The sequence below is a fragment of the Lissotriton helveticus genome, chromosome 1_1, assembly GCF_964261635.1.
Source record: "Lissotriton helveticus chromosome 1_1, aLisHel1.1, whole genome shotgun sequence".
Lineage (NCBI taxonomy): Eukaryota > Metazoa > Chordata > Amphibia > Caudata > Salamandridae > Lissotriton > Lissotriton helveticus.
In genome coordinates, this window is record NC_136057.1 from 500,988,730 (window position 1) to 501,005,617 (window position 16,888).

Sequence of the window (16,888 nt, forward strand, 5' to 3'; positions counted from 1 at the left end):
CTCACTCATTCCCCTTACCTCACTCACCTTACTCCACTTCACTCACTCCTTCTCTCACTCCCTCTGTCCTCTCACTTCCTCACTCCCCTTCCCTCACTCCCTCTATCTTAGCCTCACTCTCTCCATCCCCTCACTCTCTCACTCCTCTTCCGTCACGCTCACTCCCTATAACTCACCCACACTCCCTCATTTACCTTTCTTTGCTCCCTCACTCAGTCCCTTTCTGTCACTCCTTCCTTCACTCCCTCTGTCCCCTCACTCCCTCACTCCCCTTGTCTTACCCTCACTCACTTTTATCCACCCTCTTTCGCCCCTCTTTACTCACGCTCACTGCCCTTCTCTCACCCTCCCCTCACCCCCGTTCCCTTACTCCGGTTCCCTCACTACCCCTCATTCCCCATCCTTCACTCCCTTTCCCTTTACTTTCATCCCCCACTCACCTTCTCTCAGTACCTCTGCTTCAGTCCTCTTCCCCTTTATTCCCTTCCTTCGCTCCCTCACTCATTCCCCTTCCCTCACTCACCTTACTCCACTTCACTCACTCCTTCTCTCACTCCCTCTGTCCTCTCACATCCTCACTCTCCTTCCCTCACTCCCTCTCTCTTAGCCTCACTCCCTCCGTCCCCGCACTCTCTCAGTCCCCTTCCCTCATGCTCACTCCCTTTAACTCTCCCACACTCCCTCACTTACCTTTCTTTGCTCCCTCACTCAGTCCCCTTCTCTCACTCTTTCCTTCACTCCCTCTGTCTCCTCACTCCCTCACTCCCCTTGTCTCACGCTCACTTACCTTTATCCACCCTCTATCACCACTCTTTCCTCAACCTCACTGCTCTTCTCTTACCCTCCCTCACCCCTGTTCCCTTACTCCGCTTCCCTCACTTATCCTCATTCCCCATGTTCACCCCCCTTCCCCTCACTCCCCTCCCACACTCACCTTCTTCCAGTCCCCCTGCTTCACTTCCCTTCCCCTCTCTTCCCTTCCTTCGCTCTCTCACTCATTTTCCTTTCCTCTCTTACCATACTCCACTTCACTCACTCCTTCTCTCACTCCCTCTGTCCTCTCACTTCCTCACTCCTCTTCCCTCTGTCCCTCTGTCTTACCCTCACTCCCTCCATCCCCTCACTCTGTGACTCTCCCTTCACTCACCCTCACTCACCTTCCATCCCTCACTGTCATCAACTCACCCTCACTCACTCCCCTTCTGTCATTTGTTCCCTCAGTCACTTTCTCCCCTTCATTCAGTAATTTTATCCATTCATTTATGCAGTACACATTCATTGAAAAAAAGAATGACACAATATATAAGGAATAGCTCTTTTTGGAGAATTGGAGGTAGTTCTGATAAGAACTTTTTTTTCCTTCTTTTTTAGTTATTAATTTTTTTAATACTTTTTCAGAACAATTTTAAAAAAAATGTATTTTTTTCAGGACAAAAACAAAATCAGGGAATGCAAAACTGCTCAACAGGAGCAAAAAAAAGGGGAAAAATTAGGGCTGGGTGGAGCAGCGGTGGTCCTCCTTTTTGCGAACAATAAGTTCAATGCTTTGCTTCCCGTAGCAGAGCAGTTCGTCACACTGTTTGCAGACGATTTTCAAATCTCTGAAGACCGGCTGTATATTGGGGATTAAATGTGCTGCTGCTCTTCTAGAAGGTGTTGCTGCTCCGGTGGAGGTGCTGCCACCATCTCTTGGGGGATTGCGTGCCAGGTCCCCTTATTAAGAACAATGGACAAGAGGTGTTCTCTCAGCAATTGCAAAGAGGTAGTGAGGGAAATGGGTGGGGACTTTCCATAGTTGTGAAAAAAAACTGTTATTAACCAATCAAAAGTGTTGTTTTAAGGTCACATGACTTGACGCGTGCTTACGCTGCGCGTTCCGGGGCGCTTCCGGGGGCGCTTACGCGGCACGGACGTAGGCGCTTACGGAGGCGCTTCCGGGGGCGCTTACGCGGCGCGAATGAATGACGTTTTGCTCGATTTTCGGAAATGTGTTTAAAAGTTAAAATACGGTTCTTAAAATTCAAAACTACTTTTATGAGTATGCCACTGAATGTCTTGCATTAATATTTAGTTTAAATACATAAATATATATTTTTTTCGCTGCGTGAATTGCGCTCACGCTACGTGCACGGGTGCGTTTACGGGTGTGCGCACCGGGGTTTAAATATAAAAAAAAAAACTGGAAAAATACATAAAAAAATTAATATTATATAAATATAGAATATTGGAATAATTAGAAAACATTATAATAATTAATAGCTATAAAAATTAGCTATTAAAAAAACTTAATAATTCACTTAAAAAACCGTAGTTTTTAAACTCGTTATAGGTAGGAATTAGCATTTAAAAAACCTTTGAAATTTACTGAAAAAACCATAGGTTTGACACTTGTTATAGTTAGGAATTAGCATTTAAAAAACCTTTGAAATTCACTGAAAAAACCATAGGTTTCACACCAGTTATAGTTAGCTGAACATTTTACTCATACAAAACCATTGAAATTCCCACGTTATAGTTAGTTGGACTCACTATAACTCGCGTGCCCGCAATCCACTGCTGATGATGTCACTTATTACATGATTCATGACATGGTCAGTCACATCACTGATGACATCACTGATGATATCACTGATGACATCATCCAGTGACTGTGTGTTTCTGTAACGTTTAAATATGTTTTACATATTGAAGAATGAGTGGATGTATAAGTGTCTGGATGAAGGATTTACTTGGTGCTTGACTAACTGTATGAGTGAGTGATTAAATGTGTCTTACTGAATGCATGGGTCAGTGACTAAACTGTCTGAATGTGTGCATCAGTATGTCTGTTGTTGTGTAAGCTGCTGCATGTGTTGATCAGTAGCTATATGAGTGGCTATATGGGTTATTGATTGGTTGCCCAAGTATTTGAATGGGAGACTGAGTGTGTGTGTGGGTGGCTCGGAGGTGTGTGACTCTGTGCTTAGATGTGTGAGCAGTTGATTCACTAGGTGTATGGGTTCAAGAGTGCATGTGGAAACAGCTGTATGGGCGGTTGACTGTGTGCATGGGTGTGTTGGTGAGTGAATGGATATCTCAGTGCTACATGTCCAAGTAAGTACATATGTAAAACACGGTGCATGTGAGAGTTGGCATATATAAATAACTATACATGAGAGCCAGTGATTGTGCAAGTGGCTGTATGGATCAATGTGTACTTGTATCAGTGATTGTATAAGAGAGTGAGTATGTGTTGGTATATGTTTGAATAAGTAAGGTGTTGTGTGTATAACTGTATAGATGAGGAAATGGGAGTGTGATTGATTCTTTGCCTGACTGACTAGGTGTGTGAGTAACTCCATGGATGAGTGGCAGTGTGTGAGTGTCTGTATAGGTGTATGAGTGTGTCGTGTATTTCTATAGGTTCTGAATCGATCCCCCTATTCCTGACCCTATTCTGGTTAAACTAACTATCTAGTTAACTAACAGTCAGCCCATGAGGCAAGAAATCCCCCATGATGCAGATACCGTTATCTGACGCAGTCACACTACGGCACAGGAACGTGTTATCTGATTAGGTCATAACGCTTGAGATCTAATTAGACAAGCGACATTCCTCCAGCCCCTGATAAGGCATACGACGTTCTCATAACAAATCAAACCTATGACAACCTGGATAATCCGTGCGGCCATTGTTTTGATTTCACAGAGAACTTTAGTAAAGAATGTGCTAACGAGCAAGTCGTATGACATCTTTATTGACGTACCTATGTCCATCCTTACGTCAATCCCAGCACCTTTAAGGTATAAATATTGCCGACCTTGCCCTATGCAAACACACGCGTGGTGACAAGACGGAGCAGCCATACTTGCCGAAGCCGAGAGCAGAAGCAGACCCCGCTGGCAGCAGCCCCGCCTTCCTGACGCGCTGAGAGACGCGCTGCTATCTCAAGCCGAGAGACCCAGCACCGGCGCTTCCGGGTAGCCCTCGCAGGCAGCCTGGAATATCGAGAGCAGAGAAAGAGATACCATTCCTCATTCATCCTAACTTCCAGGTACAGAACTGAATAACCCCTCACAGAGAATTCTTTAGTTATTCACTTGGCAAAAACAAACTTAACTTAAACTGTAACTTTCTATTCCCGCCCACGCATTAGACTTAGGTCAGGTACACGGGGTAGGCGTATTTAGAAACACCAGTTGAGTACGTTTAGTCAAATGTATATGTGTATGTAAATATATTTTAATCATTTTAAAACATCATATGGCTCAGAAACCATATCAATGTTTTTACAGTATTATTTTATACTATTGCTTTTAATGTATGCACTTTACTTAACTATAAGTATTGCAATAATATCGATCCATTTCTCTTGTACGAGAAAAGAGACTGATCAATAAATAACATCTTTTTATTGAACACGCCCGTCTCTTTCCCTTTTCTCTACATTCTGATGAGACTAAGAATGCACGTACTGACTGAGTAAAATAATTGCCTTGTGCTCACACGACTCTTGAGATTGACTCTTGATTAGGGGAGAGCAAAGTTGTCATGTTCTATGGTTGTCAGAAACTAAATCCCTTCTTGTCTAATCAGGGGAGTTAATCCTTCCTTGAACATTCGAGAAAGTTTCTAGCGAACTCTGAGCTTAGCTGGCAAACCCAAAAATTAAGTCTAGTATCGACAGTAGTAGACCTAGTTAACGTCTGGTCTAGGCCTTTACTGCTGTAGGTACTATTCCAATGCGCAGAGCCTATTGGGAAAATAGGAGCTACACTACATGGCGCCCAACGTGTTTGGAAAGGGCGATAAAACTAACGTAAGACATTTAGAGTAACTCAGTCGTGCTTTCTCACTCAGACCCCTTTTCCCAAATACTCCAAAGACGTCTGGAGTGGGTGAAAGGTTATATCCTCCAAAACCTCGCAGGAGGGAACTCCTATGTATGGTTTTTGGTCAAGTCAACGTTGAAGGATAAAACAGTTCCAGAATATTGTGCATCTAATCTCTGTTTCCATAAAGAAACCTGATCTGCAAATAAACATAATACCATCCTGTCTGTAAAATGGGAGACAGTGATGAAGAAAGAGAAGCAATTAGATTAGCTACTGAAATAGCAGATGCTGATGCTACCATGCAAACAGCAGACCCGGATATAATACTCATCCAGGTCGCCAAAAGGAGATCTATAACCTTAAAACTTATAGAAAATGGACTGACACCTAGAGGTGGCACAGTCATATTCGTAATTGAGGCACACGAATATCGGCAGACAGAGGTATACTATACATGGATACATTTTCCAGCAGCAAATGCTGTAACAAAGTACTTCCACTATTACAAAGTAGAGGAACCTCCTGACATTTACACTCCTTTCGAGGAGGTGGAAGTACCACTCAAATTCCAAGAGCATTTGCTCTTATTTGATGGCGCCCTAATACATAACAATCACATTACAAGGCTCGGTCCTTTAGGAAGACCAGGAGCAACGTGGCCGGTCTTAGCCGGATACACACCACATCCAGACATCGATAGGATGCCTGCAGCTGAATTATTAACACAGCTGAAACAACTACTAAAAAATCATAGACAATTAGTTCAGTATGTAATGCGGACTTCAACAATTCAGCCAGCGATTAAACTTCCACAGCTGACCCCTCACCAGGGGAACACAAATAAAATTACACCACAGAACATCCAATCCTGCCTAGGTAAAGTTCCAGCTAAACGGGAACAAATACCATTCTGGTTGGCACAGAAAATCACCCAAATAGAGGCGGTGTTTCCTGACACCACCCCGCTGGAAAAACACAGGATTCTGACTATATGTCTCCCAATGGGAATCGCACCACACATTGAGGACTGTGACACTTGGAGTACAGTCTTTGCTTCCATCTACACAAAAACGCACGGTGTCCCATCCATTTCGGTGATACCAGATGTGCTAAAACAAATTCAAGATGAATACGGTCCAGAACCTGCTTTAACTCTTGGTATGAAATTACTAAAAGACTTCAAACAGGTTTTGGCTATATTACTAGCCAACATAAAAGGTGAAGCAGCAAACGTGGCGATCCGCCAGAGGTTAAAAGAGACAGATATAGCAGACCAACCAGCTGAAATAGCCAGAATCATAGAAAAATCCTATGAGGAACTAGGCAGAGATAGTCTAGGTGGAATACCAGTAAAACCGCAACTGACTACAAGTCCAGAAAAAATATTTTTTAATAATAATAATTCACCAAAAAAGAACTGGGATGGAAACAAACAATCCAATCCTAAAGAAAAGAAATTCCAGTCCAGAGGAAGGTCTCCGAGGCGAAGAGAGAAATCTCCAAACCTAAGACAGAGGTCACCGCAGAGTGACCCCTCTGGGAATAGATATAACCTTAGAAATAGGGATAATATTAAAAAACCTGATAGATATCAAGACATTGATACGCGTCCCTCTCAATCTTTTCAGAATTCCTCGCAGAAATCGGAAAGAAGAGGACGATCAGAAGAGCACGCCAAGTCCAAAGACAAGGAACCTGCTCAACTGAAAAAGAAATTACAATTTCCAAAAAAGAAGGTAGCCAGTATCAAGGTAGTTAACAATGCCGAGAATACTGAGGACACAACTGAAAAACGGAGAGTGGGCTCAGACAATGCTAGACAGCGCAGCAGAGGTGAGCATAGCTCGCAAAGTCCTTATGAATCATCTGGAGACAGTGGACACGAATGAATACCTTCAAGTGGAAACTGCAGATACCAGAGTTAGCAAGCCCCACAAGATATACGAGATAACATTACGTATAGAGGGAGATAAGACTAGGAAAATAAGGGGACTATTTTGGGATAACCTCTCCAAAGGCTATGACATCCTTCTAGCTGAAAAAGACTGGCCACCAGAGTTTGTCAGGGAGTGCCCTCATGGCGAAGAAGTAATTATGCCTGCCTTCTCGAATCAAATCCCGATTCATAAAAAATATACACTTGCTAGAAAGTGGGCAGTGGCCTTAGCACCTGCTTTATATAAAAATCATGTAGGATGGGATGAGGATTCTCCTCCTCACAAAATCCAGTTAAAATCACAACCAACTGCAAAAAGGCAGTACCCAATTAAGCAAGAAGCTAAAAAACAAGTAAATGAAATACTAGATCAGCTAGAATACCAGGGGGTGATTGAAACTTGCACCTCACAAATGAACAATCCTTTGTTTCCGGTCTCCAAACCAGACAATTCATATCGTCTAGTTTTGGATTACCGACACCTTAACACATGTTGCAAAACTTTTGCAGTGCAAAACTCACACAGTGCTGCACTAATGAATAACATAGTGCGCAAAAAATACAAAACAACCTTGGACATCTCCAATGGATTCTTTTGTCAAAACATAGCACCAGAGAGCAGATCTTTAACTGCATTCTCAGTAAATGGCACTCAAAAACAATTCTGTCGGTTAGCCCAGGGGTACAAGAACAGCCCAGGGGTATTCTCAGCGAGAGTAACAGAATTACTACAACTATATGATGATGAAGCATTATCTTATGTCGATGACATTTACTTAACAGATGATGACTTGGATACTCACTTGAAAAGAGTGAACACCATAATACTTGGGTTCGCTGCAGAGGGTTACAAATTCAACTTCAAAAAATCCAGAATTGCCCATCTGACGGTCCTATTCTTAGGATATGAGCTATCAAGTGAAGGTAAAAGCCTGGCAGACAATTTCCTAGAGAAATGTGCCGTAATCCAAGCTCCTAAAACACTAAAAAACCTACAGTCAATTTTAGGCTTCCTAAATTTCGGAAGAACATACATTGCAAATTACGCAGAAAGGGTGAAACCCCTTTACGATCTAATTAAACCAGACTTTAAAAGATCCAGTTGGACTCAAACACACACAGAAATTTTGAGATCCTTACAAACAGACATGCTAATTAAAACAAAATTAGAAACACGTGATAATACACGCAACCTTGTGATCCGAGTCATCCCAGGGAGATGCGGATTCACATACCTAACCTCTAATGAGGGAGAAAAGGTACCAATTGCATTCAAATCACACTTATACACAAAAGCTGAACAGAGATTCAGCAACAAAGGAAAAATTGTTCAAGCAGTTCAAACCGCAATAGCTAGAGAAAAAGACATAGCTGACGGTAGACATATCACAGTCAGAACAGCTGAATCAGCCTTTGAGGCATTAACAACACCGTGTAATTTACCATCAACAATATTGGATCCGGAATGGATACAATGGGTGAATTTAATCACAACGGACAAAGTATCCTACTACTTTGATCCAGAACTAGAAGAATTAAAAAATCTAAAATATGAAAAGACGTATCCTCTGCCAATCGACATTCTGCCTCTACGACATTACGCCTGTGTAATCTATACAGACGGACATGCTCAACCCTCCGTTTGGGGAGAACATGCATACAATCCCACATGTGAGATTACAAAAGAAGTGTGGCGCGGAGGTAAACTAAGACCTCTATTAACAAAATCACACTCAGCAGAAACTAATTCAGAACTACAAACTGAAATAATAGCATTGAAAATGGCGCTAGATAATGCGGATCGCGAATTCCCGACACTTATAGTGTCAGATTCATATTACTGCGTCAAATCATATAACAGCGATTTGCAGACATGGATTCAGAACGGTTACAAAGATGACACAGATGCACCAATAAAGCAGAGACTACTCTGGGAACAGGTAGCTCTTTTGAAAAAAGAACTACCAAAGACTCACGTGACACACTCACTGAGTCATCAGCGTGATGGCGTTCACGTTGTGGGGAATTCATTGGCTGAAGCAGCCGCAGCGGCAGCCACTAAATCGGCTCCCGTAGATCGAAAAAAGCGTACATTAAAATACATTGACGGTGAAACATTGCTGGCAGTGAAAACGTCATCAAACGGCGACTGCTCAGCACTACCGATCAACTATCCACTCAATTATACATACATAATCGATGCAAACTCCGTCCCTTTTGCTCGAATCCCTGGAGTGGGGGATAGAGTGATTCCAAACATGGACAGGAGAAACTTGTTAATCGCAGACGCACACATGGGCGAGGGTCACAGACACCTTAAATTAAAAGATTCTCTGGAAGACTTACAATCACGGTACTGGTGGCCAGGCATGAGCCTGCACTATACCATGTTCGTAAAAAGCTGCCCAAACTGCAACAGAGATCGCAGAGGGGAGAGAAGCAGTTTAATACCTCGTCGAATCAAGGCAGATAATATTACCAGCAAAAAGAATGGCTTGCGATTAACATATACAGGCTAGTTTCCACTTATAATGTAGATCCACAGCACTCGGCTGACGTCCGTACTATTATACAAGATTTGCGAGTCTAAATGGCATATACGCTAAGAGCATGCTACGTTCGACCATTGTTTTCACTCAGGCAATCCAGCCTGGGGGGGAAACATGGCCAAATGAGCACAGCCCAGCGGGAATCTTCTCACTTCCTTCCTGAGGGTATGGGATGGTGTAAAGAAAAAACCAAGGCAGAAAGCAATCTATAATAGAAAGGATATTAGGTTCGGGAGCTGGGTGGGTCAAACATCTAATAAGTGTCCAACGTAGTCTAAATAACTTGCCAAGAAATTCTCTGAAGGGATTCAGTCCGTACGAATTATTATTCGGAACTAGGATGTTGATCTCTGACCTTGATAGTCAGACTTCAGTGGTAATAGAAAAAACCTTTGATGTCAAAGACCGTTTGGCTATTTTGCAGGACTTAAACAAAACAAGAAAAGACCTGAGCAACATACAGTTGAAACAACAGCCAACAACCACTGAAGAATCACCACCTGTCCCAGCAAGACCTGTCTGGATTCCAAAAGTCGGGGATCTAGTCAGGGAGAAGATCGCGGTAAAGAAGGAATTTGGGCCTTCTTACAGAAAAGCAGTTCCTGTCTTGTCTGTCAACGGGACAAGATCAGTTGTACTACCGCCACTTGCTGGAAAAAAGGAGAACCGAGTTGTATCCATCGACCTGGTAAAACCACAACATGTGGCCGATAACAAACGGTAGGCCAAGTGGACTCCCAATAAGTAGCAGAACACCAAGGTTTGCTACCAGTACAGAGGTCCTATCAAAGAGGCTCATCACATTCGAAACGCCTACAGAAGAACAACAAGGACTATGCAACAATGCAATAGAACTAAGACCTCTGAAAACCCAAATAAAAACATTTAGCAGAGACACACCAATCTACAATGAAGTTCCTAGTGAAAATGCAAGAAACAAAAATCCTGAACTAATTGGAACAATTGACAGAACTGCATCTGGTTACTTCATCAACTTCGATGATTCCTCTGAAGGTTTCAGCGAACAAAAGACACAGTCATCATCAAAATCCTTTAAAGACAAAGCTAAGGAACTTTTGAAACAACTGAAAGAAACATATCTGGTTTCTCCATGGATTGAATTTTGGGTGGGTTTTGGTGCATTTATCCTCATACTTTGGCTCATCATGGTATTTACTTTGGGACGCTTCATTGAGGGAAAATATGCTAAAATGGACACAGCAAGTCAGAACATCAACTTGGTCCTCAAACCACACACATCTTCACACGTCGAGAAAAGAGAACTTTCTTCAGAACTTTCTTCCGCCAACTTCACAGCAATTCCAATACCTGGTGGGGTAGCCTGGGACAACACTGACTATGAAATTTATGGTCCGGTCGAGATCCTGAAATATCCACACCAAATCAAGATCTCCTTGAGTGACTTTGCAAAACCAAACTCATTTGCTGATGATTGGGACTTTGAAAGTATAAACAATATGATGTCTGACTTAGTAATGTCTGCTAAATTTACAAAACATGATTATTTGCAAGGTTCTACAAATTATGATAGTATGTATTGCTATAACCATTATGGTAACAGTTTTTTGCATAAATCTGCTCAACCAAGAAATGTTTTAAATTATAATCAATGGGAACATTGTGCTACACCTCCAAAAGGGAGCTCTAGAACCGTTTATGACAAATATTCATACTTTCAAGGTTTTAACACTAGTAATGCTGAAACATTTTATTTTAAATTGTCAAACAAGACAGGGATGAAAACCATGATAACCAACACAAAATTGATATATTCAGATTCATTCTTTGAAAAAATGAATACATTTGGATTTGATTATTGGGACAAAAATGTTGATTTAAAAAGTGTTTGGGGTACAAAAGAATGGCAAGTACAGGGTTTAGAAGCTTTGTTTAGAGCCTGCATGATCCCAGAACAAATGATATTTTTAAATGACACTGTTCAACAAACCACCTGTCTTGGCTTAGCCAAAATCAAAGATTTAAATAATCCGTCTATTCCAAAGCCAACAATGTTTAGCAATAACTCTGATACAGATGAAGAGATAGACGTAAACCATATATTAAACCAAAACAGAACACATCCTGATTGGAAACAATGGTTGATCTGGCCCACAGATACAAATAACTGTCAAGATAGATTCCTGAATAAAACACAGGGTTTCAAAATGACCAGGCCAGACCCTAGATATCCCCAAAGACATCACCCAGGGATAATAACAACCTACAGTGTGGGCAAATTATGCCTTCAATGGCTACAAACTTCCACACTGCCTGAAATTAAGCAACACCTAACTTTACTTACTGATGGTGCTGACTTGCGTGATTTCATACTGGGACCACGCAAACAGCGTCAAAAGCGTTTCATAGCAGCCTCTGTATATGCAGCATACAATGAGGCCTGGAAGGTTACTCAAATTGAAACAGCAGAGAGAATACGTGAAATTGATCGTATTAATTTGGAAAAATCACTATCTGTAGTGGACAATGGGTTAATGACTCTGTCCTCCAGAATTTTTTCATTGGACAGCATTGTGTCTTCAGCAATCGATATATTATCGCAAGACTTACTATTATTACAACATGGTCAGTCACAATTGCGTTCCATTGTACAGCTTGGCTGGACGTTACAAAATCTGCGTTCAGGCTATGTGCCTTGGCGTTTAATCAACACAACGTCACTATTCCAAATCTTTAACCTTACTGATAGACAAATCGGTATGGCGCAGAAGGGTGCTGATTATACAATCTTGAGCATTGAAAAACTAGAAAGATTACCGTTGACAATGTCAGAACGACCTGTCAGTGAATGGATAATCCACGGAATCATAAATATTCCAATCTCAACCTTCAGGTTTCAATACTGCCAAAAATATATACAGGCTGGCATGTACGAGAAATTGGGAAAGGGGTACCTTAAAACAACTTGGAACCTGCCCTATTCACATGCATGTGTCAGTAATAAAGGACAGAAAGTGTTTCTTAGTGGCAACAATTGTGCTATGTCACTAAGCGGCACACTTCTGTGTAACGGTATTAGTTTGCACGGAGCCTGTGAAGGGAATTCATACAACCTTTCATGTCACCAGCAAGGCGCACCTGCAACTGAAATAGAACCATTCTTTCAAAGACTCTATAATGGGAGTTACATTCTTATTGTAGACCGCAGATGTTGTAGTCTTATGCCCGGGACTCCTTATCTCGTCACTACGACGGCGAAGGTCAAGTGCTGTGGACGTTCTTTATTCCCCAGCTCCTTTCCAGACAGGGAGGCGAGGGCATGGCCCAGTTTGAAAATTACTTCTATTCGAATAGACACTTTAAGCAGAATGAAAACAGTGCTTCTTCAGACGCCTACAAGGCTCACGTCATCTAAAGAAACGTATGATCTACAAGTCGCAAGGACGACTGCAGAGATACATACATTATTATCAACCAATTCCCCCGTACATTTCGCGGAAATCCTAAGCGAAATCTTAAATATTTCTGATACCACTGGGGTCTCAAAGGTATTTAAGACAGTATTTTCGATGGCATTAACACCATTCAAAGCCATACTGGGTATTTTTCCAGATTTCGTCCATTCGATTTTTGGCGGACTTCCCCTGATCCTAGGACTAATTGCAGGAATCCTATTCCTAGTCCTTATTTTTCGTTATGGCAACCCATGTCACAGATCAAACTCTCGCGACAATGGAAGATACGATCCTAGCCATTGGATACCGGGACCGGATATCAAAAATCCTGGGACTCTCCCGGCTTAGAGACCTAAACATGACTTGGTTTCTATCATTTCGACCAATGTGGCAAAGGTGTGTTTTACCTGTACTAAGGTGTCTGCTATGCGGAGAAGAATGCGTGTTAGACACCTGTCTGACGCTACAATCGGATGCGCCGGTGGATGCAGATACACTGCTGGTTCCTACCAAGGTTCACGCTTTGTGCTGCCCTCAAAGGCTGCCAATTCTGATGACGGCATTCCTGGAATCTTCACCACTGCGATTGAAGAGTAGTGAAGTTCAAGATGGAAGCAACATCGAACAGGTACGACCTTCTGTCAGCAATGCGAATCAGAATGTCAATGCAGACAATCATGCGCATGAATGCATGGTTACACCTATTTCCGACTTAGTGGAACTTTCCCATGAAGCTGTTGACAGTTTTTTCGAAAGCCTGAATGATATGATGTTCTCTCCGGAACAGAAATAGAGACTTTTGAGTAAACTCGCACACGGCGTTCCCTGAATTCGGCCTTCAACTTTTAAAAAATAAAGTCACATGAACAATTACAATCCAGTTCACGGACAGCAACTTTTTTCAGCAAGCCCCTTAAAATATTTTTCTACATATTTTTTCCCGGGACACTGATCTTCTGCTTAAAGTAAGAAACTATTCCTAGAGAACTAAGATTTCTATTTTTAGATACTTTATATAGACTTTAGCTGCCCGCTGGTATGTTCACAAATATTTTATTATGTGATGAAATGGTCTCGACTTTCCTTTCTGTATAGCTATATTAAGAGCCATTTCATGTGTACTACTCATATACCAAAAAGCAATAATGCATAAAAATGCGTGTTTACTTTTGCATTTAATTCATAGCTTAAGTGCATACAATATATATGACTGCAATTTTTCAGTATATTTGAAAATTTCGAAATGCATTTATGTATTTTGGGGTGGTAAGGTATACACTATACTCTATAGTATGTTGTACTATGTTATACTATGCATAGATTAGTAGATATGACCATAGTTAGCGTGGAGTGGGTGTCGTGTATTTCTATAGGTTCTGAATCGATCCCCCTATTCCTGACCCTATTCTGGTTAAACTAACTATCTAGTTAACTAACAGTCAGCCCATGAGGCAAGAAATCCCCCATGATGCAGATACCGTTATCTGACGCAGTCACACTACGGCACAGGAACGTGTTATCTGATTAGGTCATAACGCTTGAGATCTAATTAGACAAGCGACATTCCTCCAGCCCCTGATAAGGCATACGACGTTCTCATAACAAATCAAACCTATGACAACCTGGATAATCCGTGCGGCCATTGTTTTGATTTCACAGAGAACTTTAGTAAAGAATGTGCTAACGAGCAAGTCGTATGACATCTTTATTGACGTACCTATGTCCATCCTTACGTCAATCCCGGCACCTTTAAGGTATAAATATTGCCGACCTTGCCCTATGCAAACACACGCGTGGTGACAAGACGGAGCAGCCATACTTGCCGAAGCCGAGAGCAGAAGCAGACCCCGCTGGCAGCAGCCCCACCTTCCTGACGCGCTGAGAGACGCGCTGCTATCTCAAGCCGAGAGACCCAGCACCGGCGCTTCCGGGTAGCCCTCGCAGGCAGCCTGGAATATCGAGAGCAGAGAAAGAGATACCATTCCTCATTCATCCTAACTTCCAGGTACAGAACTGAATAACCCCTCACAGAGAATTCTTTAGTTATTCACTTGGCAAAAACAAACTTAACTTAAACTGTAACTTTCTATTCCCGCCCACGCATTAGACTTAGGTCAGGTACACGGGGTAGGCGTATTTAGAAACACCAGTTGAGTACGTTTAGTCAAATGTATATGTGTATGTAAATATATTTTAATCATTTTAAAACATCATATGGCTCAGAAACCATATCAATGTTTTTACAGTATTATTTTATACTATTGCTTTTAATGTATGCACTTTACTTAACTATAAGTATTGCAATAATATCGATCCATTTCTCTTGTACGAGAAAAGAGACTGATCAATAAATAACATCTTTTTATTGAACACGCCCGTCTCTTTCCCTTTTCTCTACATTCTGATGAGACTAAGAATGCACGCACTGACTGAGTAAAATAATTGCCTTGTGCTCACACGACTCTTGAGATTGACTCTTGATTAGGGGAGAGCAAAGTTGTCATGTTCTATGGTTGTCAGAAACTAAATCCCTTCTTGTCTAATCAGGGGAGTTAATCCTTCCTTGAACATTCGAGAAAGTTTCTAGCGAACTCTGAGCTTAGCTGGCAAACCCAAAAATTAAGTCTAGTATCGACAGTAGTAGACCTAGTTAACGTCTGGTCTAGGCCTTTACTGCTGTAGGTACTATTCCAATGCGCAGAGCCTATTGGGAAAATAGGAGCTACACTACAAGTGCATAAGATAGTGTTGTATTGATGAGTGACTGTATGTATGAGTGATTGTATGGGTGAATGAGTGGATGTGTGTGTAGACCTAGGAATCAGTGAGTGCGTATGTAGTAACTGGTATTGGTGTGTCAATGGTTTCAAGAATGGTAGTCTGTATTTAACACTGGGTGTATCAAAGGTTAGATTAAGAGTGTGAGGAGGTGCATCGTATTATCACATGAATTATGTCATCAGTGATGTGATCAGTGATGTCAATTGAGATGCCATCAGTGATGTCATCAGTGATGTCATTTGAGATGTCATGAGGTCATCAGTGATGTGACTGACCATGTCATGAATGATGTAATATGTGACATCATCAGCAGTGGATTGCCGGCGCGCAAGTTATAGTGAGTCCAACTAACTATACCGTGGGAATTTCAATGGTTTTGTATGAGTAAAATGTTCAGCTAACTATAACTGGTGTGAAACCTATGGTTTTTTCAGTGAATTTCAAAGGTTTTTTAAATGCTAATTCCTAACTATAACGAGTGTCAAACCTATGGTTTTTTCAGTGAATATATATATATATATATATATATATATATATATATATATATATATATATATTCACTGAAAAAACCATAGGTTATACACCATATATAGTTAGGAATTAGCATTTAAAAAACCTTATTTTACTCACACAAAACCATTGAAATTCCATATATAGTTAGTTGTACTAACTATATATCGCGCACCCGCAATCCACTGCTGATCATGTCACATATTACATCATTCATGACATGGTCAGTGACATCACTGATGACATCACTGATGACATCTCAAATGACATCACTGATGACATCACTGATGACATCTCAAATGACATCACTGATGACATCACTGATGACATCTCATTTGACATTACTGATCACATCACTGATGACATCATTCATGTGATAATACGATGAACCTCTTCAGACTCTAATATAACCTTAGATACACTCAGTGTAAACACAGACTCGCAGATTGTCACTCATCCATGAAGTTACACACACACCTAGTCAGTCATGCAAACAATCAATCACACCTCCATTTCCTTAACTATACAGTTAAACACACCTTACTTATTCAAACATATACTAAAACATATTTACTCACTTATACAATCCTGGATACAAGTTCACAATGATCCATACAGCCACTCACACATTCACTGGCTCTTATGCACAGTTATTTATATATGTCAACTCTCACATGTACTGTATTTTACATATGTACTTACTTTGACATGTAGCACTGAGATATCTATTCACTCACCAATACAGTCATGCACACAGTCAACCGCCCATACAGCTGTTTCCACATGCACTTTTGAACCCATACATCTATGCAGAGAGTCATACACCTCCCAGCCAGCCATACACACTCTCAGTCTCCCATACA